Source organism: Orcinus orca, chromosome 21, assembly GCF_937001465.1.
Source record: "Orcinus orca chromosome 21, mOrcOrc1.1, whole genome shotgun sequence".
Lineage (NCBI taxonomy): Eukaryota > Metazoa > Chordata > Mammalia > Artiodactyla > Delphinidae > Orcinus > Orcinus orca.
The window spans coordinates 19,011,589-19,019,349 of NC_064579.1; positions in this window are offsets into that span (position 1 = coordinate 19,011,589).

The following is a 7,761-nucleotide window of genomic DNA, read 5'->3' on the forward strand; positions in this document are numbered from 1 at the left end:
TTCTCATTTCTTTCACTCCCCCCAGTCCCTGGTAAACTCTAATCTACTTTCTGTTTCTATGAATTTGCTTATTCTAGATATTTCATATTAAGTGAAATCATACCATATTTTTCCTTTGTGCCTGGTTTAATTCACTTAGCATAATGCTTTCAAGGTTCATCCCTGTTGTATCATGGGTCAGAACTTTATTGCTTTTTATGGCTTAATAATATTCCATTATATGTATATATCACATTTTAAAAACCCATTTATCCATTGATGGACCCTTCCATTTTTTTTCCCACCTTTTAGCTATTGTGAATAATGCTGCAATGAACAATGACATACACGTGTTTGAGTCTCTTTTTAATTATTTTGGGGTATATACCTAGGAGTAGAATTGCTGGGTCATATGGTAATTCTAAGTTTAACTTTTTGAGGAATCATCAAACTGTTTGCTACAGTGGCTGTACCATTTTACATTCCCACCAAAAATGTAAAAGGTATGAGAGTTCCAATTTTTCTACATCATCACCAATACTTGTTATTTTGTGTTTTCTCTTGTTGCTGTTTGTTTGCTTTATTATAGAGTCATCCTATCAGGTGTGAAGTTGTGAAAGGGTATCTTATTGTATTCTCGATTTGCATTTCCCTAATGATTGATAATATTGAGCATCGTTTAATGTTCTTATTGGCCATTTATGTAACTCCTTTAAGGAATATCTAAGTCCTTTGCTCATTTTTCAGTTGGGTTGTTTGTCTTTTTATTGTTTTATAGGAATCCACTATTTTTCACTTTTATGTACCTTTTAAAACTGTGAGTTCTATAAATATATTCGATGCTTATCACAGTTATTTATACTTGAAACATCTCTAATCATTTAATTGTTTATGAAGCACATTGATAAATAAATGCAATGTTCCCATAGTTCTTACATGTTCTTCTTCTCAGTGGCAAAAGCTCAATGATAATTTGGCTAAGTACAAAAATCCTAGGTTCATATTTTCTTTCCTTGAGAATATAAAAAAATGTTGCTCCATTCATTTTATAGCATGTAATGTTGTTGTCAAAAATCCAATACCAATTTGATTTTCTCACTTTTATAAATCATGTGGATTTGGTTTTTGCGGGCGGGCCTGAATGATCAGAACATTTTTAACTTTAAAATCCAATTGTTATATTAATATCCTGGGTCAGCTTTTCCAGCTACTTGGTGTCTCTATATGTAGATTTGACTTTTAATTTCAGGGCAGTTTTTCATACATTTTTTCTGTTCCTTTTCTTTGGCTTTCCATTTAGCACTCCAGATATACTTACCTTTATTTTTTCCATTTTTATCCTTTCCTCCTATTTTTCTTACTGAATTTTCCATAATGTTATTCACTCTTGTGCTTTCTAAAATTTAGTCTTTATAAATTTGATTCTGTCTTATTTCCTACGATCTGTCAGTTCTCATTTTGTATCTTCCTTTGTCTAATCATTTTCCTTCTGAGCTTATCTATTTCTGATCATCTTGTTATCTCCAAGCTTTTGTTATTTCTTAATTTATTTTTAGCTCATTTTGCTAACTGTAACTTAACAGTCAGCCCTCTGTATTGGCTCATCCTCTGTATGCACTGTTCTGCATCCACAGATTCAACCAAGCGCAGAACTGATAGTACTGCAGTATTTACTACTGACAAAAAAATCCTCGTGTAAGTGGACCCATGCAGTTCAAAGCCATGTTGTTCAAGGGTCAAATATATTATTAAAATTAACTTCACGGATTGCTTTTTGTTTAATATAGCTATTAGACAATTTAAATTTACACACGACCTGCATTATATTTTTATTGCACAGTGCTGACTGGGAGAGGCAAGAAAAGGCTATCTAGAGTTGCACCTAAACAAAATATTCTCTACTGTTCCAGTTCCCTCAACATGGTTCATTGTGAGATCCTAAAGGGTATATGCCAAGTAAATTACCCCAGGATGCCCCCTCTCTGTATTTACATTGAAAATCAGTGGCACTTTTAGGGGTTGATAAAAGATTGCAAGATCCATAATCCCAGCCATATATAGTTGTATCATGTTATCATAAAAGCACAAAAGGTTTGTGACAATGTTATAAGTTTTCTACTTAAGGGACGGAAGCAAACAAATACTCAGCGCATAACATGTGCAGTTAAATATCAATTTTTAAACATTTATTCAGTGTCAGTAACTCTTTGACTTTATTAAAAGCTCATTATTAAGAACAGAGTCCCTTTTTGTAATCATCCAAGTCTCAATGTTGTCTCACAATTTGAATAACAGAGCTTTCCCAGTCTAATAAATGGTGGTAGTATAGAAAATGGACATTAATGACATTGCAAACCCATGAGTCTATTTATACTTAATTTGTGAAGTAACAACAACCTCAGGGGTGTGAGGAAATGTAACAAACAACAAAAAAAGTAATTTTCTTCCTTTTTAAATCAGCAAAATGGAATGTCCAGAGGTGAGGGAGTCTTTGTTGAATGAAAAGACAAGTGCAATGTGGTAATGAAAGTATACTGTTTAACTTGTCATTTATTCGGAGCCTAGATTCACATGCCAAGCCTCAGGATTCAGCTTGTCTTAAGAACTTTTTAACAGTCACTTTAGATGCTTCCATAGAAAATAAAGAATGATAGGGCCATTAATAAGACATTTTTCAATTCTGAAAAGAATCTGATTTAGAGGAGGTTAAATATTACTTACAAATGGTCTAAATCTTCTACACTGAAAGTTAAGCATATCACTTGAAGATGCTGTACTTTTTTATAATGAACTAATAAATCTTGCCCCCAAGGTGAGAAATATTATTAATTGACCTGAGGTGCTGTTCGGGTGGGGCCTTTGGGACTCCCACCACCAAGTCTGAGGCAGGGGGCTGGACAGGCCCACACTGGGTGGGTGATGTGAGTCTAATCTGTCAACAGGGCCTGGGGCAGTGAAGACTTAGTGTCTGACCCGGTGGGCTCTTGGGTCCTGCTTGCATGTGGTCAGACTAGAGCTCTCAAGGGTAAAGATTCCAGTATATTGCGTCTATAGCTGGTGATTGGAGATTGTCATGTGGGGCAGTCATCTAGCCATCATTCAGGAAGGTGGCCCACTGACCTCCTAAAGTCTTGCAGAAGGCACAGTTCCAGGCCACCAAGATAAGTGTTAATAATGGCTCCCCACTGCCTCATAAGAATAAGGGAAAGAGTAGTGACAAGGATAGTGACCTAGCCCTTCTCCTGTGCCTCTGCATGCCTTGCTGTTGTTGTGTGCTCTCCTGACACCCAAGGGTATGGAGCTGCACATCCATAGTGGCCGGTGGCCCCAGCACTGATGAGAAAATAAAGGGGGTGGGAGGAGCATTTGAGACTCATCTGCTCTCCCTAGGCAAGATCCCTAGCCAGTGTTCCTGTGCTTTGCTTAGCACTGCTGCTCATCACTGTGCCTCAGGATTCATTACCATCAAGGGACTTGAATGCCCCCACCTGGGCTATAGACAAAATGACCTAATCAGATGTGGTACCCTGATCCCAGGAAAATTGACTGGCATGCCCCAGAGGAAGTGGGAGGCCCTGGAGTCCCCCTTTCCCCATAACCACCAAGAAGGTCTGGCACTATGAATGACCAGATAAAGACAAAAACAGAAAACCATGAATATGTGGCTAGGTACCTAAAACAGAAACAAGAAAAGAAAGAAGCCCTCCTGGCAGGAAAAATGGGACCTTAGCAGAGGACAGTTTCAATCTGAGACCTCTGGGTTGTGTACCCATTCTGCTGTGCTACTCAGCTACTTATGATGCTGTTGCAACAAAGACACTAACTCTGAGGATTTTAGGGAAAAACACCCATTGACCCATCATACCTGTGTGACACAGTGAAGGGTTTAATTCAAACCAACGTAAGTCCAGGGTCCTTAAACCAAACAATCATTACCATGAGGGAGGCACTTAACCCCAAGGATACTGATTTTGGGATGTTTAGAGGAAGAAATTGAATAAATATGACAGAGTAAAGAGAACATTTCCCTACACCCTTTCCACAAGTTTATTAAGTGACCAGAAAAGGGGGGGATGAAAGAGAAGAAAGAGATAGGAAGAGAGAAAGAAGAAGAAACAGCTACAGCTCCTATCTCCCCTACAATCAATAATATACTTACACACATGTAGTTCTTGTATGTCATGTTAATTGACAGCTTAGAGGTAAAAGAGTTCCTTGATTTTAAATTGAGATTGTGGAACATTGTATAATCACAGAAAAATCATTGTATATATATATATAATATCTTATTAGCATTAAGTTACAATAACAAATATTTATTAGTAATAGTAGTTAAAAAACTGCAATAGCACAGTTGTATGTGGGTATCTATGGGGAATGGTTCCAGGATCCCCTGAAGATACTAAAATCAAAGGGTGTTTAAGTCCCTTATATAAAATGGCGTAGTATTTGCATATAACCTATGAACATCCTCCCATATACTTTAAATCATCCCTAGATTACTTATAATACCTAATACAATGTAAATGCCTGTAAATAGTTGTAAATAATATGTAAATGCTACACGAATAGTTGCTGGCATGCAGAAAATCCAATTTTGCTTTTTGGAACTGTCTGGATTTTTTTAAACAATATTTTCCATCCATGGTTGGTTGAATCCACAAATGAGGAACCCACATACAGAGGGCCAACTGTGTGTGGCAGAAGTGTCACATGTAATACTTCATTTTACATTTAACATAAAACAATATTGTACAGACAATGCTATTATTACTCCCTCCTCCAGTTTAGATGTGACAAATCCTAACAAAGTTAAGTAAATTACCCCGAAGTTATATACTTAGTAAGAAGTAAAGATAAGTGCAAACCTACATCATCTGATTTCAGAGACCATTTACTTAAATGCTCTAAGTACAGCCTTCCTTTGTGAGCGTAACTAGTAGAGAGCCTGTCACATGTGATGTAAGGCAGTGTATCCATGAATCACCTGGGGATCTTGTTAAAATGGAAACCCATAGATCACACTTTGATCAGCAAGGATGGGGGTCAGAGCATTGTGATGAGTGTTTAGAAAATAGTGTTGATGTTCTACTGATGATTTGGGCACTGGCTCACCCTTATAATTACCAGGCTCTAGGACTTCTGTTCCTTGCTGGAAAGAAACATGCATTATATGTGGCATCCGTATAGAATATCTGTTGTGTTCTGGATATTGTCCTAGGTACTAGAGATAAAAGTCAAATAATCCATTGTCTCTATCTTCCAGGAGCTTCCTACGCAAAGGACTCTGAATGAAGCTTATAGTTTCCCTTCTGATCAGGGTGGGTGAGTACTATCTCAATGTTGGTGAACTGAAAATTGTCCACTGAATTCGAGGGGGAAGACCACAGCTAATCATGCTCCCACATAGCTGTGACAATAGCATATCTAGGTGATGCAGGTACTCCCTCTATTCTCCAGCATGACATATACCCTCCATGATTATAAACATTTCCTTCTTCCACCCAAATGTCCCTAAATTTTGCAAAGATACAACCATAAACAGCATTCTTGACATATTGTATGGTCCTGATAAATGAAAGTGTTATTATTTTTCACACATTTAAATTTTTTCCCAACTTATGGAATATATTGATTGAATAAATAAGAATGAAGTTTAACTATGCATATCTGTTACAAACTTCAGATATACTCTGTGAGCTGTTTTAAAACTTATTATGCTGTTACATATTTGTATTCTGGACTCATGCTGGCTACCACTTCTTCCCTCTAGCTTACATTAATTAGTCTACCAACAGAGATGAATAAGGCAGCTAGTGAATCAAGACTACTAGCATCAGGTGTAGTAGAATTGTAAATCAGTAACTATCAGAGTGAATACAAATTTATAAATTCAAACTGGATTGTAAAACAGCTCAAAAAGACCAATGACAAACAAAAATCTAAATTAAGGTGGTTAAAGTAGTTCAAGTGATTCCTATCTGGTTTTTGTACAAATGAGAATGAAATATTTACATGTCACAGGTAGCTTCATAATGCTAACAGCAAAATCAGTTGTTCTAGCAGGTGCTGGAAAAATCTATGGCATCATAGGGTGCAAAGCTGATACCAAATTATAAATACAATAATCAAATCTGAAAGTGATCACAGCTTAGAGAAATGTATAGCACATGTGAACTGAAGTTCATTATTAATCTTATAGAGGTATTTACTTACTGATTTATTCTTATTTATTTTTTCATTCATTCATTTTTGTTCATAGGAAGGTTCAAATCAACATATACAATCACCCTGTAAGGATTTCAAGTAGGGAAACAAAGGTATAGATATTTAGATATATTTAATGAATGACCACACAACTCTTCCTATTCTAATGTCTAGCAGTACATTCTTCACAGACATAGACTGGACTTCTTATCTTATGGGCTCTCTGTCAGTATTTTCAAAATTAGATAATAAGTAATGACTAAATTAGAGTATCTGTTACTGGCATCTCACTAAACCACTGTTATACTTTCTAATAGATCTCATAAAAAAATCATTGTTCTAGAGAAGCCTAACACATTTACCTACCTCTCCAGGTTCTTATACACATTTTGTGTATGTGTGCTTACTTTGTGGCCTCTTGGGCCACAAAGGTCACAGAGTATACACACATACACAAAATTTCCATGACATCTGAAGCTGGCACAAGTTCAAGATAAATAACATCTAACAATGTTAGAAAGCTTGACTTTCATGTGCCCATCAGGTAATGGAAGGTAGATGTCACTGCAGAGAAAATTTTCATTACAGGAAAAATGCATACTGTTTGACAGACAATTCATTTTATGCTTTTCACACAAAGATTATATCTCAAGAATTATGTTTCAAAGTCATGAAAAATGGGGAATACATTTTATATTTCTGACTGAAAATAAAAATAGTAATTAGCTCACCTTTGAGGAAATGTGATAAAAATATTAATGACTATTAAAACTCTTTAAAAGTATAGGATTTATAATGACTTAAAATAAATATTGTTTATATGAATTAGTACAGAAATATAGATTAATTTGATGAGTGCAGTTTAAAATTAGAGTGCTTTGGTAAATCATTCAGACATCTGTATGTCAAAAGGATTACTTTATGTGTCTTTATGGTAATTAAATTTCAGTTCTTTACAAAGCAAATGATGTAGATCTTATGGAATAAACATCTTCAATCACTATTACCAATGACGGTATATATGCTTCAGAAGAGAGATCTTGTCAGTACAAAGTAAAGTATTTGATTTATACAGCCTAATCACAGGTTATGAGGATTAACTACCCCTCCCCTTTCAAGATTTTAGAAATAATAGATGGAAAATAACTCAAAGTTCCATTTAAAGATAACACAGCTCTACATAACAATACAGAGATCAAATTTTACAATGGAAGAGAAGTTTCTTAAGTGCAATTTCATGAAGGGGACATATTCCAATATTCCAAAAATGTCTTTTTGACCTGATTAAGAATCTCCTTCATTTACTCTGGTGAATACTTTTCAGTAAAATGAGAAAGATTTGATTTTTTAAAAAAATATTAAATAATTTACATGATTAATTGATTTTCACAGTGCTACTTATGGATTGTGGTTATATACGTAATGTTTATACATATTTTCTTGACTCATTCCAACACCAGTAGAATATTTTACCATCTAAGGTCATTAAAAACTGGGTTAATTTCTAAAAATTAGGATTGCAGGTGTGTTCAGGGGTGTGTGTGTGTGTGCGCGCGCGCGTGCATGTGTAGCTGC